This window comes from Sphaerodactylus townsendi, linkage group LG07, assembly GCF_021028975.2.
Source record: "Sphaerodactylus townsendi isolate TG3544 linkage group LG07, MPM_Stown_v2.3, whole genome shotgun sequence".
Taxonomy (NCBI): domain Eukaryota; kingdom Metazoa; phylum Chordata; class Lepidosauria; order Squamata; family Sphaerodactylidae; genus Sphaerodactylus; species Sphaerodactylus townsendi.
In genome coordinates, this window is record NC_059431.1 from 72,520,914 (window position 1) to 72,548,370 (window position 27,457).

A 27,457-nucleotide genomic window follows, 5' to 3' on the forward strand; every position below is an offset into this window, starting at 1 on the left:
TATAAGGAAAAAAAACAGAACTATGGAGTACTCATATTGCAGAATAAAAATAGAACATTAATATTGTACTATTTCACATAACACAAATATAAAATAAACATAGGAACTGCAATTCTGAACACACATTCACACTATGATTCATTCATTGCTGTTACTATAGTTTGGTACTGTACAGCTGTGGCTTCCATGTGGTCTGAAGAAATACACTATGGGGTCCCACATGGTTCCATCTTGCACCTCTTGAAATTTAAAACCTATATGACACCACTGGGAGAGTTCACCCAAGGATTTGGCAGTAATAGGCAGATGACACCTACCTCTATTTGTCCTTAACAACTAAGCCAGGTGAATCTGTCAGCTCAATCCATACATGATTAAGGTGTTGCTCCTAAGGAGAAGCTGCTCCTGAAACAGGCGGCTCTCCTCTGAAGCTGCTTGGGAGTGCTACTGAATCCTGACCCATGTTACATACTCAGGTCTCCTCTGTGGGATACAGCACTTTTTATCAACTCTGGCTGGTTCACCAGCTGTGATAATCCCCTGTATAAAAATGATCTGAACCTCATTAGTGATCCTCATTAGCTCACTGTAATGCACTCTACATGTGGATGCCTTTGAAAATGGCCTGGAAACATCAAGTGGTCCAAAATGCAGCAGCCAGGCTATCATCAAAGGTTTATTACAGGGGTTGTATCTCTTCTGCTGCACTGGTTATCCATCTGTTTCTGGAATAACTGAAAGTGCTGGTTTCCACTTCAAGGCTTGGGATCAGGGTATCTCAAGGACTATCTCTTCTCATACTAACAAGCCCTACCATTAAGATCTGCTTCTTAAGCCTTTTTCTTCAGAGGCAAGATAGAAGTTTCTTGAAAGTGGACATTTTCTGTCATGGCACCTAGTCTCTGGAACATACTCTCCCCCTTTCCCTTGGAGGCTTGCCTGATGATTACCTTTTCATTTTTTAAAGACACCAGGCCTAAGCACATCTTCTAATCCTGACTATTAATCAGGGTTTTATCTTATCAACTCTTAAATGGTCAGTTTCTGTTTTATGGATAGTTGTTATGCTGTTTATGTCCAATGGCTTGTGTTGACATTGTGATCTAGCTTTAATACTAAGTAACCTTGAGCAAGACTCTGAAGAGACAGCATAGAAACCTAAATAAATAGTAACATCTGTAAAAAGGAATGTGTGGATCTGGTGTAGGATGCTATCACCTCAGCAATCTATGCATGTGATGTAAGCCTTACTGTACAGACTCACTCCTCAGTTCTTTCATCCTCTTAGACAGCTTCATTGTTTCAATCATTCAATTATGGGATTTATCTTTTGTGAAGGATTCAAGACTGAAAAGAGGGCAGGGCCAATACAAAGTCAACAAAACTCAGAACATAAATTTTTGTGTGTTTCTTGAAGACCCGGAGTGTCAAACTCATTTGTCACAGGGGCCATTAATGTGGCTTGCTTGGGCAGAGCCTGGAGGTGGAGTGGCTGTCTTGGCCAGAAGCATAGCTAGGGGAAATGGAGCCTGGTGAAAAATTGGAGTTTTGCTCTGATGTTCCTTTGTGGGTTTTGTATTTTTAGTGTTTTTTCAGTTTTCGGCCTGCAGGGGGCATAGTTTTTGGCTAGCAGCATCAAAATTTCAGCGTATCTTTAGGAGACTCTCCTGGTGATATCTCCCAGGTTTGGTGAAGTTTGGTTAGGGGGGTCCAAAGTTATGGACCCTCAAAAGGGTAGCCCCATCTACTATTAGCTCCCTATGGAAACAATGAGAGATGGGAGCACCCCCTTTGGGGGTCCATAACTCTGAACCCCACCCCATATTCACCAAACCTGGCTGGTATCAGCAGGAGATTATCCTGATTATACCACCTAAGTTTAGTGAAGTTTGGTTCAGGGGGTCCAAAGTTATGGACCCTCAAAAGGTAGCCCCATCTACTATTAGCTCTCATTGGAAACAATGGGGATGGGGCACCTTCTTTGGGGATCCATAACTTTGGATCCCCTGAACCAAACTTCATCAAACTTGGCTGGTATCATCAGGAATGTCGCCGGACGATATCCTGAAATTTCGGTGCTGCTATCCTAAAAACTGGGCCCTGCTGGCCGACAAAGTAAAAACACTAAAAATATCAAAAATACATTTTTGCTGCCCCTCCCCCCCGGCATGCACCCAGTGTGAAGCACACACCCCTGTCCCGTGGTAGCTATGCCACTGGTCTTGGCTGGCCCCAGAACTGGGGGTGGCATGGCTATCCTGAGAAGGCTTATTGGGCCCACAAGCTGGATGAGGCAACTGCCCTCACTCCCAATCAGGTCAGGTTTGCCTGGCCAGATCAGGAGCAAGTTGAGATTGTCTCAGCTGGCTTATAGGGCTGTAAAGCCCTCTCAAAGGGTCAGATCCAGCCTCTGGGTCACATATTTGAAATCCCTGCTATAGACTTCTTCCCTGTATCCCAGTACTAGTAAAAACTAGCGTTTATTTATTGGATTTATTTATTGGATTTGTTCAACACACAAAATCTTATGTATATCTTAAGAATAACTTATCTCTATTTATATTCATTCCACAAATGATTCTAATTTGAATTCAATTCAGTAGGACTCATCTTTTTTTTAAGTAATTGGCTGCAATAAAGGGGGGAACTAATTACTGAATGACAATTAGAATGATGGCTAAAGAGCCAAACGTAAACCACTGCACTGACTTAAACCAAAGTATTTATTTTCATAAATTCAAAACCACACGGATTCATTTTTCTCAATCTAGTTAGCCTCAGTGCCATAAATACCCTTTTAATCTTTGATTTTGGTGCTTAATAAAGTTATAATTTAGAGCACCCCACTAGCACGAGAAAGAAGCTAATTATGACTAGCTCTTTAAAGGATGATCTGCACTCTGGGACAATGTATACTGCTTAACAGCTAAGTGGCTTTCTAGGGTATAATCAGGTACATGCATACTTGTAATTATCTATCTAGCTGACCCCCATACTGTAGAACCTAATGCCTAATTTTTAAAGAATAATATGCACACTTGTATTTCCTAGAAGAAATAGAGTAACAGCCTATCTATTACTTCAAACAATTGGTTGCACAGCTAACTCCTCTTCCCAGGGAATTATAATCCAACAGATAGGAAAATTCTCAGCACATTCATGAAATGACGAATTCTTGGATTTGGGAGCAACATCATGACAATGTTATCTTTTAAAAACAGATATATGAATGATCTTAAAATGAATTATCTTAAAATAATATCACCTGTTATGTGATTTATCTAGCTTGGGTAATAACGTTTCTTTACGAAGGCACGCTGGAAGCAATTTGCAAAAACTTGAGGACAGTCATCAATCACAAAAAATAACTGTGGCTGTGTTGTTGTCATTAGCTGGTTCATGCTTACAGTTTTCTACATGCTCATGTACATGACTTTTCACAAGGCTCCATCTCAAATGGTTTTAAGGAAAGTACGTAAATATGCAAAATACAAAGTCTTGCCTTAGAAACAGAACAGGATGCCAGATGTTCAGTGACTCCCATGTCTGGAAACACTAAAGACTTCTGAACCTGAGAAGTCTGTTAAGTTTCCAAGAAGTTAACAAGCAGCAGATCTGTATCCCACTAAGCAGATCATCCAACCCTTCCCATGCTTTTTCCAGCCTAACAATTTTGTGTTTCGTGAACTCATGCAGGAAGAGGAAAGGAAATACAGCAAGACAGGCAACCTAACACTGAGAAAAACATGACTGTAAAATTGTCAGAGTATTATCTTTTAATGAATCAGTGCCCATTGGTGTAGGAGTATATAAGCTTTGCAGTTACAATGCATCTTCAACAGACAGTTGGAAGGCTAGCTGAAATCCAGTCTAAATGTTATACCTGCCAAGGGGATTGGCATTCCTTTAGCTAGGCAAGTTTCCTCCCCTGTTATTTCAATACAGCTAAAATTCACATCTTGAGTTTTTCCACTCCATCTGGCTCAAACAATTGACAAAGACATCTACAAGATGATGGTATCACTAAATAATAGCTGGGATTGTGTGTGTGTGTGTGTGTGTGTGTGTGTGTGTGTGTGTGCGTGTGTGAAATAAGCACAAGATATCGACACTCATAGTGAGTGTGGCAGTTTCAGGTATTTAAGGTTAACCTAATAAAAATTAACTGGGATAAAGAAGCAACAACTGTCCACATAAAATAATATTAGTGGAAAAATATTTCAGTTGTGTTGTATATGTGTGGTCATCACAAATATTAGATCATACCTATATGTATAATTGTTTAGGATATTTCTGATGATGTTGCATGTTTCAAGAATTAGTGTCTTTTAGAGTAGAGCTGAAATTTCTTTGAAATGTATACTTTTTCCAACATTGTTCCACACTATTGTGATAAGAAGTTTGAAACTATTTAGATACTGCCTTATTGGCTGCTATAATATTTGCAACTTCAAAGACTAATGCTGTATACCCCTAGGTGTTTCTTCCTTTGTTATCTCAACAAAATCTACTGCTGTATCAGTGACAGCTGCTAATTGTTTCTACATTCTATCAATACAAATATATAATATATTTGCCTTATTAAGAGTTTTCCCACATATTACAGATGAGGAGCCCAGACTGAAAGACACCAGTTCCTTCAGATCCACATGATAATCTTAGCAGCAATTCAAACTTGCTCAATTTTCTACCCACAAGATTTGGGGTATTTGCCTTTGCCTGAAAGTCTTACAGCACATTATATCTACATTTTTACAAATGCACACCAAATACATCCCTATTACAAATTATAGACACAAAACTTAGCCAGCCATTTAAAGTCCATATAAAGACTTTCATTCATCCAACAATATGACTGGAACAGTTTGTAGGCAATGAAGCACAAATGGTGATTTGACTCTGGCCCATTCTGCATGGGCCAATAAACACAGGTTAAGGATGGTAAAAAAAACCATTTTGGGGGGAGGGACTTCACATGAATATGTGAATCTGCCCTGTGTTATTTTCCCCAAACCAGGTTTTTCGAGAATTGCACTATCCATGAGCCTTTTCAAAAGACTCTTTTCAAAAGTTCACTGCTTGCAATTGAACAATTGGGCAGGAGGCCCATTATTTGGCTGCATTTTCCTTTTTTTTTCAAAAAAAATCCAGCTTACATCTGCATAGCCACGCAGGTGAAAACAGTAATATTGTGGTATTGTGAGACATCAGCATGGCTGTAGGGTTTCATTTGTGCTTGCCTGCATAGTTACGATGGGAGGTAAATAAATAAAGACATGCCGATGTGCTAAGGTGCGACATCAACCAGCATTGTGTCCATGGGCTCCAATCACTGCCTGCAAGGACTTGGATAAGGGGGAGTTCTCGGGTTCAACGCCCCCATTCATGTCCAAAGCTCCGCCCACCCGTTTGTGGGTTTTAAAACATTTTTAGTGTTTTTTGGTTTTTGGCCTGCAGGGGGTGCATTGTTTAGGCTAGCAGCACCAAACTTTCAGGGATTGTTTGGGGGAATTGTTAAGCTAGCAGCACCAAACTTTTAGGGTATCTTTAGGAGACTCTCTTAATGACATCACCCAGGTTTGGTGAAGTTTGGGTCAGGGGGTCCAAAGTTATGGACTCCCAAAGGGGGTGACCCCATCCTCCATTGTTTCCAATGGGAGGTAATAGAAGATGGGGGCTACACCTTTGAGGGTCCATAACTTTGGACACTCTGAACTAAATTTCACCAAACCTGGGAGGTATCATCAGGAGAGTCTCTTACTGATACCACTCAGGTTTTGTGAAGTTTGGTCCAGGGGGTCCAAAGCTATGGACTTCCAAAGTGGTGCCCCCATCCCCCATTGTTCCCAATGTGAGGTAATAGGAGATGGGGCTATACCTTTGAAGGTCCATAACTTTGGACCCCCTGAACCAAACTTCACCAAACCTGGGTGGTATCATTAAGAGAGTCTCCTAAAGATACCCTGAAAGTTTGGTGCTGCTAGCTTAACAATTGCACCCCTGACAGCAGGCACCCCCCAAATTTCTCCAGATTCTCTTTTAAATCCACCCCTTTCGGCATGGCTTTAAAGGGAGAATATGAGGTCCTCAATTTAGAAGAAGAAGAAGTGTTTGGATTTATATCCTCCCTTTCTCTCCTGTAGGAGACTCAAAGGAGCTTACAATCTCCTTGACCTTCCCCCCCACAACAAACACCCTGAGTGGGGCTGAGAGAGCTCCAAAAAGCTGTGACTAGCCCAAGGTCACCCAGCTGGCGCATGTGGGAGTGCACAGGCTAATCTGAATTCCCCAGATAAGCCTCCACAGCTCAAGTGGCAGAGCAGGGAATCAAACCTGGTTCCTCCAGATTAGAATGCACCTGCTCTTAACCACTACGCCATATTGAAAGTGATGCTGTTTCACGGTGGGGGATAATCCACGCCAAAACAGCATCACTTTCAATGTTGTTTAACTGGGGACCCCAGATTCTCCCTTTAAGATGGATTTAAAAGGAGAATTTGGGCTCTCTAGTTTAAACACCATTGAAAGTGATGCTGTTTGGGGGTAGATTCCAGCATCACAGCGGCTGCCCCCCCCCCAAAAAAACTCAGATTTTTCACCGGGCTCCATTTTCCCTCTATGCCTCTGCCCAGAGGGGAGGGCAGAAGGAACTGCCAGCTGCCAGCTTGGAGCTCAGCTGGTGGGGGGGCAGGGGAGGGCAGGGCAGGGGAGTCTGCTGTCCCCTGCCTTGGAGAGCTGCTTTTATAAGCGCTGGCCGGGAATGGGGCTTGGGGAGGCGTGGCCATGCCCTAGGAGTGGGTGGGGGTGTGGCCCCATCCCCGAACCCCCCCCCCATAAAAAATCTATACCTACGTCCCTGACTGCCTGCATGGATGCATGCGAACGCGTAAACAGGAATGCGGGTTCATTTATCCCAACTGCAACCCGCTATACATTTGCTATGTGGAAAGGGCATCTGTTGTGTAGTATGCTAAATATTCAGATGGAAACTTTCACTTCACCCTTAACTGGTGTATGAACAACCATGTTGGGAAAGATGAAAAGAGACTCTATGAAATATCATGACCAATATCTGAGAGAAAGCTGGCTTAATTATGTTAGGTTGACTACCACTACTGGAAGTAGGTGCCAGACATGGCATGAAATATCTTCCCTGTCAATGAACAAATTAACTGACCATAAAGAAGATAATAGAAACCATCTCAGAAAGCCATAAATATGTGGCCAGCAAGAGGGCAGCATCAGTGTGCTGTCTTCTTGCAGTAATTAGTACTTCACATGACTTCAACAAGGCAAGAATTATTATTACCCTTCAACCCCCTAGCCATTGAGGATTACTTAAATTAGCATGTGTGGCTCCAAACGCAACAACGGAGGAAAAAGCAATGAAGTAAAGAACAAGCAGAAGCCTTTCCCAAGTTATGCTGCTGTTCAACTAACTGACACAGCACCTTAGATTGCTGACCTCAGATGGGCAAAGAACAAAAAGTAACTCAATGAAATTAGCAGTAGACATAATAACTAAAGACAGCCAAGAACCCTCCCACACAATAAGGCTAAAAACTCTTGAAACCTTTGCAAAATGCAATCGTTCTCTTGTGAAACTTTATAACACTGGGACAATTATATATTTTGAGTGCCATAATTGAAACAATAATTCCCAACAAAGTGGGATTTATGAGATAATTGACCATCCTAAGGTCTTAAGCAAGCTGCAGAAAAAGCTAAGGATGCTCAGAACTAAGGTCAATTATAATACAATTATCTGAATGACATTATTGCCATGATAAAGTCTGCTCAAAGTACAAAAGAAACAATAAAAATGAATAATATAGGAACAGCAGGAAAATGACCTTAGAAGAAAACTACTTGGCTGACTTTGAACCAGTTTTGAGCTCTGCCAGGTATATGAGTGAAATGTGTATTCATTTTCATCCTGAAGAAATTCTGGAAGATAACATACAAACAATTTTGGAATGCTTGGGTGTGACAGTTCAGCATAGCTAACATCACATAGGCACCTATGTACAGCTTATGTAGTTTCCACATCTGTGCTCAAGTCTACCTAGAACCTGGCCATTCAGTACTAATAATAATCATGTAGTACACATGATAATTTTTAGGTTTTTGAACAACATAAAGTGGGTCAAGCCAACAAGTTGGGGGGGGGGGCCTGGGGGAGAGAGGTAGCAAATGCTAATAGTGAGCCTTAAAAAATTCAGGCACAAACTACTTCCAATCACATGGGCCTTCTCAAATAATTAGATTGTTAATATTCCAAGGGTCTGATCACTTCTTTTTAAAGGAAATAATGGTTCTAAAAGGGAATGTTTGATGTTTTTATTGCATTTTACCCACTAATTAACTTCACTAATTGTTGATTAAATGAAGTTAATTAACATCACCCTTATAAAACACAGCATAGCATACATGTGGTTAATAGTGAACAGTCAAAAATGTACGACATAAAAACTATGAGATGTTGCTTTTAAAAAAAACACATAAAATTAAGTCACTGTCAAAATGGATGTATTAGCAGCATTACGTAAAAGAAAACATGGCAAGGACCTGACAAGCTATGCATTCTAATTCTTCTACACAGAAAAGGGGATATCTGCCTATTATTATTTGGATAGGTATTGGAGTAGAATACAGTGGTTAAAGTATTGGAACAGATTAACAAAGTCCTTCTTGAGTTTTAAAAAGGGAATCATCCTCAGAAGGCTATGTTTTCAGTGGAAAGGAGAGGCAGGTACATGCACTTAACCCCCTTTTGTTTACTGTTCAATAATTTCTGCTCAGTGGTGAAGTGTCTGTCTGGGATCAATGCAATTAACTTTGTCTTTGCATTCCTTGTTTATTTTGCCTGTCTGTCGCTGTACATTTATTGTTCCTCCTTGCAGTCTCTCACTTAACACTGTCTCTTCCACACTGCAATTTTAAGAAGAGCTCCATCCCTACATCTTAGGCTGATGACTCTTATCCAGGAGCTGCTGGATCAAATGGTTCCTGCCTATTCCAAAAGTCTTCTAAGAGGCACAGCAGGAGCTGCTAGCCTAGTTTCTTAAGTAGCATTCCTTGCCCCTCAGGCAAACTGTTAGGAAAACCATGCTTAAAAGACAAGGGGTGCAGTACTACCTTAAAGGATGTACTGGCAACTCCAATTTGGTTTTCAAGAATGGATCTAGCCCTGCCTCTGAAGAATGGCTTTTGGCATATGGGAGCTAGATCTATCAGGCCATGGGAAAGGCTGGGAAAAATTGTAGGCACCATGGCAATTGTCCAGATGCCATGGCTTTTGGATTTTTCAACACTTGGTATGAAAACCTGAAAATACACACACACACATACACACGTCACTTTTTGAGCATGGATCGCCCAGAGGGTTTCCCTGCCACAGCGTGTATTCCCTCTTCACAAATTAGTATGTATTCCCTCTTCACAAAGATACACATTATGGGGATAGACAAGCCATCCTGTATACTCTTGAACAGCAAATTAAACTAATGAGACTATTCTTATCTAAAACTAGCGTGGCCCGGCCACGCGTTGCTGTGGCTTATTGTGGTGAAATGGGAAAGGAACAGTAGCAGCAAATCAATTGCAGAGGCCAGCAGTACATGCTCATGCAAACATGCAGCCTGATACTGTGCGATGTCAATGATGTGTATGCCCACATTCCTTGGGGGGGGGGAATGGAAAGGCACCCCTCCCACACATCTAGGCTGGCTGGTCATGATCCTTTACCTGGGAGTAAGTTTGGTTGGTGGCAATGGGTGTCGCTTCTGAGGAAACCCTCTGACGGGTGCGACGCAGCCATTCAAAGTATGTCATGGTTGCTGTACTGAGCTTACTCCTGAGTAATGCATGCCTGGTTTTCTTAACTGTAACTGCAGTATTCAGGGAATCTAGGGTGCCTGGCCCCTCCTTCCCGTCCCTTCCAAGTTGCCCCTCACTCTCTTCCCTCCATCCCTTCTCTTCCTTTGCATGCCACCCCTCCCCCTCCCTCCCTTCCCTTTCCCTCCGCTAGGGTGGGTGGGTCATATCAAGATGCTGGGCCCCTGCCTCCCCTCCCTTGCATGCAACCCCTCACTGTCTCCCCTCCCTCACTTCTCTTCCCTTGCATGCCACCCCCCCCCCTCCCCCCCTTCCCCTTCCCCCCGCTAGGGTGGGTGGGTCATATCAAGATGCTGGGCCCCTGCCTCCCCTCCCTTGCATGCCACCCCTCACTCTCTTCCCTCCCTCACTTCTCTTCCCTTGCATGCCACCCCTCCCTTCCCTTTCTCTCCGCTAGGGTGGGTGGGTCATATCAAGATGTAGGGCCCCCTGCCTCCCCTCCCTTGCATGCCACAGCTCACTGTCTCCCCTCTCTCACTTCTCCTCCCTTGCATGCCTCCCCCACCATCCCTTTCCTCTCCCTCCCTCTCTTCCCTTGCATGCCACCCAGTGGTGGGATCCAAAAATTTTAGTAACAGGTTCCCATGGTGGCGGGATTCAAACTGTGGCGTAGCACCAATGGGGCTGGGCGGGGCACGGCGGGGGCGTGGCCGGCCATTCCAGGGGTGGGGCATTCCTGGGCGGGGCTGTGGCAAGGACGCAGCCGCTTTGCCGGTCCTTGGGTGGGAAACGAATGCACGCAGGCGCAGGCTTCCACGCACGCTGGTGCACCTCCTGCCAGACTGCTTCAAGTTCTGCGCGCTACTTCTGAGAGAAGGGGCGTAACTAAGGCAAAAATCACATGACAAAATCACCAATTAGTAACCCCCTCTCGGCACACACAAATAATTAGTAACCTACTCTCGGGAACCTGTGAGAAACTGCTGGATCCCATCTCTGATGCCACCCCTCCCTCTCAGTGGCAGTGGAGGTTAAGAGCTCGTGTATCTAATCTGAAGGAACTGGGTTTGATTCTCCGTTCTGCCGCCTGAGCTGTGGAGGCTTATCTGGGGAATTCAGAGTAGCCTGTACACTCCCACACACGCCAGCTGGGTGACCTTGGGCTAGTCACAGCTTCTCGGAGCTCTCTCAGTCCCACCTACCTCACAGGGTGTTTGTTGTGAGGGGGGAAGGGCAAGGAGATTGTCAGCCCCTTTGAGTCTCCTACAGGAGAGAAAGGGGGGATATAAATCCAAACTCCTCCTCCTCCTCTTCTTCTCCTCCTCCTCCTCCTCCTCCCCTCTCCCTCATGTGTATGTGTGTGTGTATGTGTTTCACTTCCACTCGAGCTACTGCCTATGTGCTGTTTCCACTGCTCATCTTTGGCCATCTGAGTGAACATTCTAAGGGCACGAACATTCTAAGGGTGACAGTTACACACAGGCCCCTCCCTGTCCTTCACCAGGGAGCGCCAGGAAAAAGGCGTTTTTACCTGGGCCAGGTATGAAATTTCAGGTATGTGAACATCTGAAAACACTCTCGCCTGACTGACTATAGTGGCTGGGAATTTTCAGAGGAATTGGCCCAGCAGTTACTGAGGTACCCTGTCATCAACACATACACGGTTAGCTTTTTATATATATAGATGAGGCAGAGGACTGTGAAAAAAAGCTAGAAGTGTAAATAATTAACCATACGTAAGAATAGCGATATATAAACATTTAGCTCATTTGAAGGGTCTTGCTAAAATTTCTGTAGGTTTATTTCTGTGCCTTGAGGTTAAGAAATATGTGAGTAGACACCAATCATGCTAGCCTTTGTAAAGACATATCAGGTTTCACAGCAGAAGTCAAAGATACTAGCAATTTTGAAGCATAATTCTGTCAGCATGGGCTGCTCAGTTCCTGGTCCCTCCTGATGCACAAGTGTACAAAGGCCCACTTAACAGGAATTTAAAATAATGGAAAGGGCTGCTGCTTACTGCCACACAGGTGGATGTTTAAACTTAATCCTGTCACTTAGAGTGCCCTCTGCAAATCACTGACTGAGGAAGTGTAACAAAGGGAAGGCCTTGCTGCTACTGAACTCACAAGGGTCAATGGAGAGAAAAAGTAACCAGCCATGCTGAAGTACAACCACTGCAAGTTATTGAGAAGCACAACACATATAGTAAGAGGAAGTATAAGCTCAGAAAGAAAGATCACTGGAATGCCATCCTGGGAAGGCATATGAAAATGAAGGCCCACGGCACAACAACAGGCAGCAGGAATATAGAGAGGATGACACAAATGTAGGGATACTTCAGGTCCACAGTTAACAGAAATGAAACATCACTGGAAGTTTATAAGTCAAGAGTCACAGTTCAGGTCCCAATGCAAACAAGTGCTAGAAGACTCCCTCTTCTATTCACGAAGGAGCCAGTACTCTCCATGCATACACCTAAAGCAGGTTTTTCAATGCCTATACTTTGGTGATAAAAGGCTATTTCCTCTCTGAAAGTCTGACAAATGAAGGCAATAAACTCATTAGTCACTAGAGGGTTGGCTATTGAACTTTCTCTACTGGCAAGTAAGGGAGCATGACAGGGATGTAGGTATAGATTTTCTATGGGGGGCTTGGGGGGGCATGGCCACGCCCCCACCTGCTCAAGGGGCCCTGGCCACACCTCCCCAAGCCCCACCCCAGCCTCAGTGCTTATAAAAGCACTTCTCCGAGGCCAGGGATGACAGACTCCCCTGCCCCACCCCCCACCCCCAGCTGGGCTCCCAGCCAGCAGTCCCTTCTGCCCTCTCCTCCAGGCAGAGGTGTAGCTAGGGAAAATGGAGCCCGGTGCAAATTCTGAGTTTTGTCAACTCCCCACCCCCCAGTGGGCTGCTACTGTGATGCTGGAATCCACCCCCAAACAGCATCACTTTCAATGGTGTTTAAACTAGGGAGCCCAGATTCTCCTTTTAAATCCACCTTAAAGGGAGAATCTGGTGTCCCCAGTTAAAACCAAGTTTAAAGTGATGCTGTTTTGGGGTGGATTATTCCCCATCCTTAAACCTCATCACTTTCAATATTTAAACTGGGGTCCTCAGATTCTCCCTTTAAATCCATGCTGACGGGGGTGGATTTAAAAGGAGACTCTGGGGAAATTTGGGGGGAGGTGTCTGCTGTCAGGGGTGAAATTGTTAAGCTAGCAGCACCAAACTTTCAGGGTATCTTTAGGAGATCCTCCTAATGATACTCCCCAGGTTTGGTGAAGTTTGGTTCATGGTGGCCAAAGTTATAGACCCTCAAATGTGTAGTCCCCATCTCCTGTTAGCTTCCACTGGAAACAATGGGGGATGGGGAATGCCCTTTGGGTGTCCATAACTTTGGATCCCCTGAGCCAAACCTCACCAAACCTGGGTGGTATTATCAGGAGAGTCTCCCAACAAATCCCTAAAATTTTGGTGCTGCTAGCTTAAAACTGCATCCCCTGCAGGCCAAAAATAGAAAAAACACTTAAAAATACCAAAAACCCACAAACGGGGGGCGGAGCTTCATACATGTAATGGGGGGGGGGGTTGAACCCGAGAACTCTCTCCTTACCTATTTCCTTGGAGGTCTCCTTACCTAAGTCCTTGAATGTTTGGAGGTTGCCATTACTGCAGGTAGGAGCAGGGCAGAGGTATTCTCAACCTTATTGATTGTTGCCAGGATTTGCTCATTAGAGGAGCCTGCAGCTGCCTGAGTTAAATTGTTGCTGCTTAATCCTACCATGCCATCTCCTGACCTTGTCGGTCTAGGGAAAAGAACCTCTTTCTGACATCTCCCCTGACCTTTCTCACTCAGCTTCAGGATAGACCAGACGGGTTCCCAGGTGAGATTGACCACCTTCACCATCCTCGTAGCTGTTATAAGTAGTCAGAGGGGTACTGCTAGCTCTGACTCGAGAGAAAGCTGTCTCTCATGCCATTCCTGGCCAGGAGAAAAAACACAGACAAGAAGGCTGCCACAGCTGAGGGCTCTGAAGTCTTCTTTGCCCTAACAATCTCCCTGGCTCCAAAATAAGCAGAAGAGGAAGAAAAGATATAGGACAGAGGTATATCTACAAGAAGGGAAGGAGGAGGTAGATAAGCAAGAAAAAGCAAGAATTTAGAACAGAATAACAGATTTAGGTAACAGTCTAATCCTAGCTCTGCCTTAAATGACTGAGGCAGGAACAGAAATGAAATGGGCTGACTGCCACCAAGGTGACAGGAAGTGGATGAATTTTGTTTCCTGCCTTCATGAAAGGAGGGGTGGGAATCACCCATACAAGATGTCCTCCTGCTTCAGAGGGAGAAAGAAAGATGTCACAGAATCCCCCACAATGAGGTTTTGAAGAATTTATTTAAATTGGAGAAGAGAAAATAATGTAAAATAATTTCAATGGTCTTGCTTGAACCAGTATTAATAGTGGTAAATAACAGAGGACCAGATTTCTTTTGATCCTTATATGAAAGGGATAATCAAATATTTCACAAGGGGAAGTTTTAGTATCTTTTACTTCTATGTCAAACTCTGACTTAGCAACCTTTTTAATAATTTCATCACCAAAGATGTCTCAATTTGTGAAAGAAGACTTCTTAATTATATTGGTAAAAACCTGACATAAGGGCCTCTACATATTAAGACTTGAAAAGAAGGAAGCTTAAAACTTGTATTGCTCACCTCATTTGAAGTTTGGTGATGACAAGGAAAATACATTACAGAGGCTGAGGAAACAGTTGCCTGTGGAGGTATTTAACAAGTATCTGTGGCAACCAACTAACTTACAGCTGGATTGGCAACAGTTACAAATTACCCAATACCAAGGTGCCTAGCAATACTGTATTAATCTAAGAACTGCTGCTTACACTGGCTGAAGAAAGATGTGCAAAAGTGCAAATGTGCAAAAGAACGTTACTGTTTTCAGACGAAATAGCTAGTGAAGAACAAGAATATGAGAAGGAAAGAATGAGGCAGGGAAAGGGGAGGAGATGTGGGGTGTTGTTAGAAGAAGGGAAAATAATGTGAGCAGGAGGATATGGGGAAAGTGATGTGCCCCCTACAAGTCCTGGAGGGTCCCCTGCCATGCAAGTGGGTCTGGTCCAGTGGCTGATACCACACATCTGTACCATAGTTTTCCTAGACTGGGGCTGGGGTGGGTAGGAGGAGTGAAGCTGAAGACAGGATAGGGAAAGGTAGGTTTGGTGGGAAATGTCAAGCAGTGGCAAATTTCAAGCACTGGCATAAGTGATAGTCATAGGTAGATCCACCCATAGTCAGGGTAAGCAACTATGGTAAATGTGAGAACAACCATTTGGCAATTGTTAGTGCCATAGACTCTTACACTTCTAAACATTTTCCTCTCTGAAGCTTTATTTCTCTCTCCTTATTCTGGTAAAAGATGGGGTACTCCATTAAATCTTCAGATGTTAAAAGCATGATCAAGACTGTCTGGCTAGAAATGTTTTAATGTCAGCAACAAGCAGCCAATAAATTTTTAATCCAAGCTAGAGCAGCTGAAAAGTAGGCTTCGTTGTCTAGTGCTCTCTCACATTCTGCCAACATGTAAAGTGTGATAACTGATATTCAAACATGTAACCTTCTGTTCTATTCAAATGAGTTATCTTCAGATACACTGGGAAGCCTTTTTTGTCAGTACTTCATAATAGAATCTGTATTTCATTTTGTTTTTTGTTAAAGACAGACTACAACAATCCTTCCAAAACAGTGTTCTGGCATACACTTCTAAATTATGTAATTCACCAGGGTCAACTCAGCTGTTACAATCACTTTCAAGGAAAAGGGGTATAATACATTATCATTACTGCTATACAATCTGAATTGAGCTTTCCTTGGCTCTATTCCTAACATTTTCATGCTGAAATTTATCTGTTTTAAAAACATCAACTGAAAGGTTTTTAACACTATACATGTTCAAGCTCTTCATTTTAAATGGTTTAGAAATAAAATGATATAAACGGAAGGAGGAAAAAACACTTCTTTTCTCTAATCTCGCATTAAGCACCATTTTAAAGAACAACAGGCATGTTTCCAAACAAACTATTGCAGTGTACAAATTACCCAGCAGGGATGGAGATAACAATGTCTCTGGTGTCGGTTTAGATCTTTGCGAAAGCTAACATTTCATCAAGGTTGTCTAGGAAACCACATCTTTAGATATCTATCTTCAGATGTGAGCAGTATTATCCTAGTTTGGGATGCTTCTTGTGAGGATACTGACTACAATAGGAATTTAAGGTTGGTTATTAGTTATAATGCAAAAAAGATGCCAGTGTTTAATTACCGGGAAAGAAGACTCTATCAATATGTTGATCTTCTGAAAGATTCATATCCCAAAATTTCCTTTATACCTACCCAGATGACACAAAGAGAAATTGTAAATTTCTGTCCAGCTTTTTACAAAAAGAAGCATTTGAAAGGTGGAACTCAGGATTAAACCGGTCAAGTAAGCCTATTGGTTAGTAAATACCATTTCAATGAATCATGTTAATGAGACTTCAACAGCCTAACAGGAATGCAATTTCCAACCTAAAGCTGGTTTAGCCAGGAGATGGTGGTCCTAATGGCTGATAGGCAGAAGTAGCCCTGCACTAAACAGCAATTCTACCATATTGCATTAAACAGCAATATCTGGATTTAAGGCTTATGGGTGAAAATAAGGTGGAAGAACATTACTGGAGAAATCTGTAACATAAGAAAAAGATAAATTCACAAGATCAAGGGGTGGGAAGGCTACAAATAGGACTCATCAATTGATATTTGCTGTACTTGAGCTGCATTTCGGCTACCATCACCTGTTCTGAAATACTGTGAGAATTTGTACAAAGCAACAAGCGCTTGTGAAAGCCATCTCTAGGCTTCACAAAATCTTGATAGAAATCAAGATGTCGTCAATGTAATGACAATCTCTACATTGACACTTCAGTGCAGAATCAACGAACATGTATGTGAGGGTTTTAAGTGCTTTTTTACACCATGTAATGTTGTGGGGCGGGGGAGGTTTAACAACCTACCAGCAGACCATTTAAAAAAACTTTAGGCTTAGCCTAGCAATTTCACACACACATTTCTATGGCTCCCTGCCATCACTGTGCTGTTTGGAACAGACACAGTTGAAAAAGATCAACAATCTCAGGGGAGTATTCCTTTGTGTTATGAATGTGCGTCCAAATGTGTTTGATATATCCTTTCTCTGAAGCACTATTTTTTCTGTTTGAAATCCACCAGGTCTACCAATTTTCCCAACAGACTACCACTCTGAGCCTTTTCAGCAGGTCCCTGGAGAAAACCTGACTAATCTTGAACAGGTTTTGTACTAGTCCCCTCTGACTTTGTGAAGTGTATAAGATAGGAGGGCAAATGAGAGGGGAACAAATTTCCCTCTCTTTAGAGAGCCTAAATGAAATCATCATGCAGAAAGACGACAGCCACTTCCTCGTATTCAGTCATTCACAGTCACACTGTGTTGTCTAGTAACTTGCATTGATAATTCCTCATGAATAAAAATACCAGTATTATCATCCACAGCTACGTTGTTGACATGGTTTTTTGCTATTTCACTAAAAATACCATTAATTTTCTGGCTTCACAACAGCTGAGCTGCTCCATATTTGAATATACAAAAGAGCATTTTGTTTAAACCAAATTAAAAGTGTTCCAGTAAATGACTTCAATTTTGCTGGCTATACTTTTCCAGTGGATACTAGTTTTAATCCTGCAACACTCCCCCCTACATACACACAATCCTCCAGCTCCTCCTTCACTTTCCCAATTTTTTCCTCTTGCTTCTGCTTAACCCTTTCTTGTCAGTAATCCAACTTCCCCAGGATGGCAGCTATAGCAGAGACTCCATTAAAGCAAAACAAACATTCAGTGCTAAACAGTTAAGATGAAGTAGAATCACTTCTTTGTTTTAGTAACACCTTTGTTTGCAAACAGCAATTGAAACTGGGGGGGGGGGGGAACATTCTGAGGCACCTTCTAGATATTTTCCCAGCCAGATAAGTGTCGACAGCCCTCATTTCAGTCAGCCTGTAAACCACCATGTCTGCCAAGTCCTCCTGGCACCTCACTGCTTTATTTGTTCCCATTTGTATCTAATGCTTTTGTCAACAGTTCAACACAAGGCAAAGTAAACAACGCACTACAAACACTGGGGGTAACAGTGAGGAGCTTGAATCCTTCATAATTATCCAACCCCAGCTGCTCAAGGCCTGTCCAGGCTGCTTTCATTTACAACAATGTAAACAAAAGACTGAAACCCAATAACTAGGGGTAGGTCAATACTACCACTGTAAAACCCTCTGGAGGAGGAAATGCTCTTCTCCCGCTTTACTGCTTCAGCAAACATGCAGAATAATTCAGCCAGATAGACGAGGGCTTGTCTAATCATTTGTTGTGCATGAATTATTCAAGGCTCGTCACGTAAACTGTTTAAAGGATGGCTCCTCAAATATTTCAGAGGAAGTACCAGCTGTCCAATTTGTTAAACGGAAGATGCATTAGGCAAGTCCTGACACAGAGGACAGAACTAAACTTAGGTCGGAAAAAAAAAGACTAATGCCATAATGTTCAATTGATTGATTCTATTTTTACCCAAAGGGTTCTGGCACAATCACACAAAGAGAATTCTAATACATGCTACAATAATGAATAACTAAGACAGCAGCTCATGCCTCTGAGATCATAGTGATATGTTACAGTTACGTGAGAAAAACGTATGTGTTGTTGCAGTTATAGAAATGCTAAATCTATAAAAATTACTCCTCATATATTTATACCAGTTTCTAGGATTTAAAGAAGAATGTATTAATTGATATTAACTTACCATTTCTACAACTGTGACTTACATCAACACATATTAAGATGAGATATAGGCTACCTATTCAGTCAGGATATGACAGAAAATATAAAACAGTATGATTGGCAGTGGAGGAACTTAACAATAAACATTACTTAGGCAAGAAGTGTTCACACATTGCATAGAAGAGTTGGCAATTATAGACATTCAGTGAAAAGTAAATACATGGCATAAGACTTACCTATGCCACTGTTACTGCCCAGAGGGCTGCCCCTCCCCTCCCCCAGCCACGTGCAGCCCAGAAGGACAGGTCATTAGAGGCTGGCCGGTGTGGAGTGGTGAGTCAGCTGAGGTGGGTGGAGCCTGGGTACACAGCCAAATATGGTTGTATGGAGTGGACCTCTGCCTCTCTTTTTGGCTTGGATATAACTGACCATGGCATGCACAATCACAGAAGTTAAGAAGCAATCGATGAGAACCGAATAAATTATCTAATGCCTTCAGAAGACAGAATAAAATGAAACTTGACTATCGAGACAACTAGGTGTTTGCAAAGCCGGGTGTCTGTAACATCTCCATAAGTGAGGCAGACTCACATGCAATTAGAAATACATGAATCAAAACAGCAGGAAAATGCTCATCACCACTTAGTAAGATGTTACAAATGAACTTCCAGTGCACTCATCTGGACACCACAAAAATAACCACTTGCTAAATAGTCACCAATCAGTTTTTTTACCAAAAAGGAAAAACCATTATAATCAATATTGGAGGTCAGTCATTTGTATCATTTGCCCAAGTTCATCACTCTAGTATTTTTTAAATTCCTAACTGGGTGCAGTCATTTGCTAAAAATTTTCCCTTACACATGGGATGAAGCTATAGCCAGCTTCTCATTTTGATGTGTGCTCAATATAACAAGTTACTAATTTTGTTACCTGTAGTGAATTTAAAATTAGCACAAATATGTAGAAAAATATTAATATTTTGAAATGTAGCATCACAAACTATTCATTCCAAAGGGTGTACATACTGAAGGTTTTCATGCAGTACAATATTTTGTTTTCCTTAAAAGTCATAATGTGAAAAGTACAACTATGGACACATGTGCACATGTGTGACATATTCTCATAAACATAAAATTCCCTTCAATACTTCCTGTGACACTGACTTGGATCAGAAAATTCTCCAACCATGGTTTGGACTTTGGAGGATTGTAAGCAAGTCCTGGATCTGCATGTTCTCTCCTCCTTCCCTCCTCAATACAGTTTGCCTTTCAATTTCCTTTTAAGTGCTAATAACCACAGTTTGCTGTAGTGCCTAAACTGGCTGCCTTACATACTGCTGACTTAAATATAAAATATAAAATATAAATATTTTAATAAAATAAACAGTGTTAGCTAAATATAAAATATAAATATTTTAATAAAATAAACAGTGTTAGCTGAATTACAAGGTGGTTTCGGTTATGTTTTGGAAAGAAATCACTAATCCTAGTTTTCAACATGGCAAACTGCTGTCAGTGCCAAAAAGGGTCTCCAGTGCCTTTAAGAAATATATTTCTTGGATGAGCATCTGGAGGAATGGCATTAGATAAAAGCAACCAGCCAATGCCATGGTGCTGGGGTTACATACAACAAAGCCTCCCCTCTTCCAGTCCTGTGGTGAGGAAAGTGCAAAAGCAGCCTGCATTGGGGCTTGGGAGGAGTGTCTGAAGCTGGTGAATGGAAGGAGCTGCAAATTACTGGTGAAGAATTCGGGAAAGGGATGCAGCCAAGGCCTTGCTGAACACATGCATGCACATGCCTGCATGCTGCACCACATTCTTGAGAAAGAGGTAAGGGCAACCTGGCCTTCCCTTCCCCTGTGCAGGCATGGGGTTTTCCCCACACACATACACACTGTAGAATGTCCTCTGACCTCTAGGTGAGTGGTGACTGATCACACTGCAACAGGTGAAGATAGCCTCACAATGACCTATCCAAAGCCCTGGTCTCATGTAAAAAATGAGGGGAAGAAGTGGAAACACATATGGAAAGTTGCATTCACCTGCAACAACCATCTGGAGTGTGAAAATGTAGTAGGCAGCAGCACAAGCAGCATTTCACACAAAATGTCATGGTGTGTCATTTTTGACACATGGGCCACAGGTTCTCCATCACTGACCTAAGTCATAACATGCATTGTGCAACGTCCAATGAAGTATAGTGGTATGACATTTCAGGTATTTAATAAATATTCGATATACAATAAGTGACCAAGTGCTTAGTAGGTATCATTTGAAGGGTTACACGGATTTCTAAGTCTTGTACTTAAGGCAATCCTGTACTGGCAATCCTGTATTTCTATTTCACTTCAACATATTCTTTACAAAGACATCATATTAAATAACCAAAGAGAAGACACTACATACCTTGATTATTTGGATATTATACAAAGAAAAAGCCTAGCTACCACTTGAAGCCACTGCATTTGCTTTATTGGCAGCTAATCTAATTCTCCATTTGACCTAGACATTTTCATATATTTGCTTGTAAGTTCATATGCATTTTCCTATCTGAGTTGACCTTAAGGCTGCTTTAATGCATCTCACTGATGGCAACATAAGAGCAACATAGATCATCACATTGTGATTCTTCACTGTAAGACAGTTAATCAGGGTATAATAATTTAAGTTTCATCTGGAGGTAAAATTCGATGTATGGGATTTTATATGCAACAGTTGAATTCCTATATACTGTAAACACATTCTGTAGGCATGTATATCATTGGTGATTACAGAGAAAAAGAAGCAAAGCCATACTAATGGAAAAGTAAGAACAATGCAGAGTACTGATGTAATGGAGAGAGATTAATATAATGGTACAATAATGTCTCTCACTGAAAACTACCTATATCACCCACCTACCTCACAGGGTGTTTGTTGTGAGGGGGAAGGGCAAGGAGATTGTAAGCCCCTTTGAGTCTCCTATAGGAGAGAAGGGGGGATATAAATCCAAACTCTTCTTCTTCTTTACTCTTCAAGATGTATCATGGTATAGACCAGGGGTAGGGAACCTGCGGCTCTCCAGATGTTCAGGAACTACAATTCCCATCAGCCCCTGTCAGCATGGCCAATTGGCCATGCTGGCAGGGGCTGATGGGAATTGTAGTTCCTGAACATCTGGAGAGCCGCAGGTTCCCTACCCCTGGTATAGACAGTGGGATGAGGAATGTGAAGACTGGAGTTTAAGCCCCCCCCCCCCCGAAACTCACTGGATAACTTTGTCCTAGTAATTTTAACCTAAAATGTCCAACTACAAGGTGTTGTGAGGGTAAAATAGGAGGGGGAAGGGAAGAAAAAACTACGTATGTTGCCCTGAGTTACAAGATGATATAAAACTCAAACACATAATCCCGAAGACTAAAGTTTTTGAGACATTGAACATCATTGCAGATTTTCAGTTTGTACACCAATAAAATGGCCTATGCACTTTCAGTATTCTATTTGAGGGAAGTAGGAGTGACAGGTTAACTGATTGCCATCTAGAAGAGGGGAAGAGAAGACACTCAGAGATGATACAGGCATTTGGGAGAGCAACTGAAAACCTATTCTGAGGGAGAAAGTGTCAAGCCCTGGATCTGAGACCAAACAAGACTCTGAAACCGCTGGTTCAAAAGACTTTATTGGAAAGCATCAGTGGCTAGCAGAAGAAAAGTCAGTTCTAAATTGTCTTTTCCCAAACCCCAATATATCAACTCCAGTGCTCATCCCCCCTCCCCCCTTTTCCCACGCTACCCAACTACAAAGGAAAGATGTGAAATGGTGAGACAGAACTCCAAGGCGAAGGAAGAGATAAGCAGCCATCTGGCCTGGGCACCCCTACTTGTTTCAGTGAAACAGAAAAGAAAGTAACTTTCCATCCAGATTCCTCGCTCCCTCTCCCAGTTGCAAACAGGTTTCCCCAATGCCAGGCTCCCACCTGCCATTCCGCCCTCTAAGGCCTTCTTCCCCCCTGAGGCCGATCGGGATAGGCATGATGAAAGGTTTTCACCAGGCGAGGGGGCATTAACATGTTGAGCGTCCACCCATTCATTAAACCCAGCTGGTTGGTTAGTCCAGGAAACCAAGTGCTGCAACTTCTTGCGGTGCAAACGAGAGTCCAGAATGGCATCGACCTCCTGGTACCATTCACCCCGGATTGGGATGGCTGGTGGAACCTCGACCAGCGGGTGCCACTCGTCCAGGGGTGGAGCCTTTTTTAGCAAGCTGCAATGAAACACAGGGTGGATTTTTCATAAGTTCTTAGGGAAGTCTAATTCTACAGTCACTTCATTGATCTTACAAACTATTTCAAACGGTCTAATAAACTTCTGCCCTGGTTTTTTCCACCCTTATAACCCTCTCAAGTGCTTGGTAGACAAATACACTTGCTCCCCTACTTCCAAAGTGATAGCACGTCATTTCTTATCCACTTGTGCTTTCTGAGAAACTTTGGCTCGCTGCAAAGCTTTCTGGATGGGGGACCATGCTTGATGAATGGAAGCCATCCACTCTTGCAACTTCTTGGACTCCGATACTTCCTGGTCCCCAAAGGGGAAGGGTTTAGCCGATTTATCTGACAAATTTCAAAAGAGCTCTGCCCCATGCTGCTATGAACTGCATTATTGTAGGCATACTCTGCAAGCGGCAAGAGGTCTACCCAATCATCCTGGTGGTAATTAATATAGCAACACAAGTACTGTGCCACGACAGCATTAGTCCTCTCATACTGACCGTCCATTGCCGCATGGCAAGCCAAGGATAAGGCTTGCTCCACACTGAGCAACTTCAAAAAATGCCTCCAAAATTGAGAAACAAACTGGCTACCCCTATCAGAGATAGTCTTCTCAGGAATGAAATGTAGCCAATATATGTGTTACAAACATGTGGGCCAATTTGGCTGCTGAAGGGAGAGAAGAGCAGGGAATGAAATGGGCCTGCTTAGAGAAAAGATCCACAACAATCTTCACGCAACGTGTGATTGGTATTTGGAATATGCTGCCACAGGAGGTGGTGATGGCCACTAACCTGGATAGCTTTAAAAAGGGCTTGGACAGATTTATGGAGGAGAAGTCGATCTATGGCTACCAATCTTGATCCTCCTTGATCTCAGATTGCAAATGCCTTAGCAGACCAGGTGCTCAGGAGCAGCAGCAGCAGCAGAAGGCCATTGCTTTCACATCCTGCATGTGAGCTCCCAAAGGCACCTGGTGGGCCATTGCGAGTAGCAGAGTGCTGGACTAGATGGACTCTGGTGTGATCCAGCAGGCTAGTTCTTATGTTCTTAACAACCCAAATCACTAATTTGCTTTTACTGGATGGGAAATCCATAATGAAATCAATTTAAATCGCCTTCCAAAGGGCTGCAAGGGCTGGCAAAGGCTGAAAGAGGCCAGGGGCCTTTTCAGGGGCCTTCTTGGCCATATGACAAATGGGGTACCCCTTCCATGTCCTTACACAACAAGCACCACCAAAACTGCCTGAGCAACAGGTACAGTCTTAACAAAGCTAAAATGGTCAGCCAATCGGGCATCATGGGCCCCCTTGAGGATTTCAGAGTGAAGAGCAGGTGGTGCATACAATTTCTCACCTTTCCACACACACACACCCCATTCCAAGTCAGGAGAACTCTCCAAGAAATCAACAGGGTGTTTTCCCGCCTCAAGCACAGCGGATTCCAAGGAAGGGGGAAGCGGAGGGAGCGGAGGTTTAGGAGCAGCCTGCAGAAGTGACTGAAGGTGGGCAGTGACACCCAACCCCAACTGGGTGGGACTGAAGATCGTGCATGGAGAAGAGGGCATCCCACCCCCAGGGTGGGGAAGTCAGGAAAGAGTGTCCGCCAAACAGGTTTACCTTTGAAAAATGGAGGGTAAAATCAAACTTCATTAAAAAGTCTGCCTACTGCAACTGCTTGGTAAACAGTTTCCCTGGTGCTTTAAGGGCTGCCAAATTCTTGTGATCAGTCCAGGCTTCAAACTGTAGGGGTGATCTTTCCAGCCAATGATGTCAAGTGGCCAAAGCTCTCTAAATAGCACCAGTCTCTTTATCCCCCACTGTCCAGTTCAATGCAGAGCCTGTAAATTTTCATGACAAATAGGCACAGGGGTGGAATTTACTGTCTTCTCCTTTCTGCAGGAGAGCAGCTCCAAGGCATCAACATGGACCACAAAATAGTTAGAGGGGTTGGCATGACAAAATACTGGATCAGAGGTAAAAGCCTCCCTTAATTTCAGAAAAGCAGTGTCACACTGAGAATCCCACTTCAGTGGAGTGCTGGGCTTACTGGCCGCTGCCCCTTTATCCTTAGTACGGAAGACGCTGGTGATGGGGAGGACCAACTCTGCAAAATTTGGAATGTAGTCACAGTAAAAATTAGCAAATCCGAGAAACAATTGCAATTGTTTACACATTTTGAGGGCTTGCCAAGCTAAGACATCATTGACCTTATTTGGGTCCATTTCAATCCCCATTCCCAATACTCGATATCCCAAAAAGGTCAAGTTTATTTTTGTGAAATTCACACTTGAATAATTTTACATATAAGTCATTGTCCAAAAGCCTCTGTAGCACCTTCTGGACCAGCAATATATGCTCCTCTATGGACTCCAAGTAAATCAAGACATATCCAAGTACACTACCACTCCTCCAAACAGTAAGTCCTGGAGGACCTCATTGATCAGATTCATAAAAACTCCTGGGGCCCCATTGAGGGCATGACCCAGTACTCAAACTGACCACAGTGAGGGGTTGAAAGTCGTCATCCACTACATTCTCCAGGCTCATGGTTTTCTGCAGTATTAGGTTCATCTCACACCTCCAGATAGGAACTGCGGGGGTGTCTTAGAAGCGAATATGTGATGACCACTCGATCGAAGGATTGTGGTTCACTTACCAGGGTATTCCCAAAACCACTGGATATTTGACAGCATTGGCAATAATGAAACTCTGCCGCTTCCTGTGTTGGCCACATTTCAGCAACATCTTTTCCATTTTGTGTGTGGCTGAGGCACCCCCCTTCACTTTGCCATCCATCTGTTCGAACTGGATTGGTTGTTTCAGCAGGATTCTTGTTAATCCCAAGCTATCCACTACAGTAGGATGCACTTGGAGCAACCAGTTCAAGCAATTAGGGCTTGAACTAGCATGCAGGTCTCCGCTGCCCGGTTCATCAACATTAAGGGGAGATGTCCAGAGTGACTCACCCTTTTCTGTGTGACCTTCTGAGGGACCTGTCTGTGGGCACTATCTAGACCAGATCACTGTTGTTTCCTGCCAGCTGTGCCCTGGAATCACTATCTGATGCCTCCTCAGAGGTGGATATATCCTCAGCTACCTCCAGGCTCAACCCTGTCCCCTTGTGAACTCTCTTCAAGCCCGATTTCTTAGAGGGAACCTTCTTCAGGTTATGTTCCTTGGGAGCCGAGGCAGGCTGACTCTTTTTCTCTGGGCAATTGGCAACCATATGTTCCACTTCTCCGCAATGCAGACACAGCCCTAAATGTCGGCGCCTCACATATTGGGACTCGGGTGCCTCACGTTTTTGGACACTTCTCTGGGCTGCCTGATATGTCAGTGGCAACTTTCATTTGGAGCTGGTCCTGCTCTTATATTTCTGTATCAAATGTAAGCACGCCTCAGTCTCCAGCTAGAACCCCATAGAAGTATCGTGGTTATCCGTAACTATAGCCCAATGGGCTATCTCTGGATCCAACAACTCCTTAAACATATACACCAAAACATGCTTGAGTTAGTCATTGATGCAACTGGCAAGCTGCCAGAATTTTGCTGCAAATTCAGCCATCGAGCAATTATCTTGCTTAATACGTTGTAGTTGCTGCTTAGTCTTCTCAGCTAAGAAGGGGTCCTCGAACCTCCTGCGCAGTCCCATCATGAATCAGTGGAATGACTGCAGCTCTGAGGAATCTGCAGCTCTGGGGAATTGGTGAAATGACTGCAGCTCTGGATTCCAAAACAGGCCCACATACCAGTAAGGCCACCACATAGTGTATTTGATCTGCCTCCCGATCATACTCTGCAGTATTACTCTGCATATAGGTTTCCATATGCACCAAGAAATATGGGCGGGTCTCAGGGTCCCCATCAAATTTCACTTTCAACTTTCTGCGCTGCCAGAGCAGGCGTGGACCCCGGTATCGGTGACCCTGACAGTGGTGGTGGCGGCCCTGGAACTGGGGGAATGGGAGGTGCTGGGATTCCACCAGCCCCAGACCTTGGACCTCTAAGAGGAACCCTTCCTGGTGCCAGCCCTGGTACTCCCGTACCTTCCTGTGGTGGAACAGGTGTGTGGGGTAGTTCCATGGTGCTCACCAGCAGCAACTCCACCTGTTGTTGGAGGACCCAGATCTCTTCCTGCCTCTTCTCCCTCTCATGCCTTCAGAGGTCATGTTCCCTCTGTGGTGCTTGGAATCCCGGATGGTCGAGCTCGCTGTCTGACTCGTAACCCGCCCGGCTGAACCAGTTGGACTCTCTGCGGTCAGCATGGGAGGGTCTTAAGTCCTCCCGCCTCGCTTTGAGGTAGATGGGCAGAAGCGAGGAGACCAACATCAGTGATCTGGTGAGGCTGGGGAGAGAGCTCTTGATTCATCTCTCTCCTGCTGGGTCTGTTGGTCCAACTGGCTTGTTGACACTACCATCAGGCTGACCAGGGTCGCTCGGCGTTGAGCTGTCATTCTTCTGATCATCATTCAAGGGGTCTGAGGGTTGGAGGAGTCCCCCAGCTC

General features: G+C 43.6%; 1 protein-coding gene across 1 annotated transcript in view; it reads right to left on the reverse strand.

Moving 5' to 3' along the window:
* LOC125436231 (transducin-like enhancer protein 4) overlaps positions 1–27,457 on the reverse strand; it is an 84,648-nt gene that overhangs the window by 25,793 nt on the left and 31,398 nt on the right. The window lies entirely within an intron of this gene.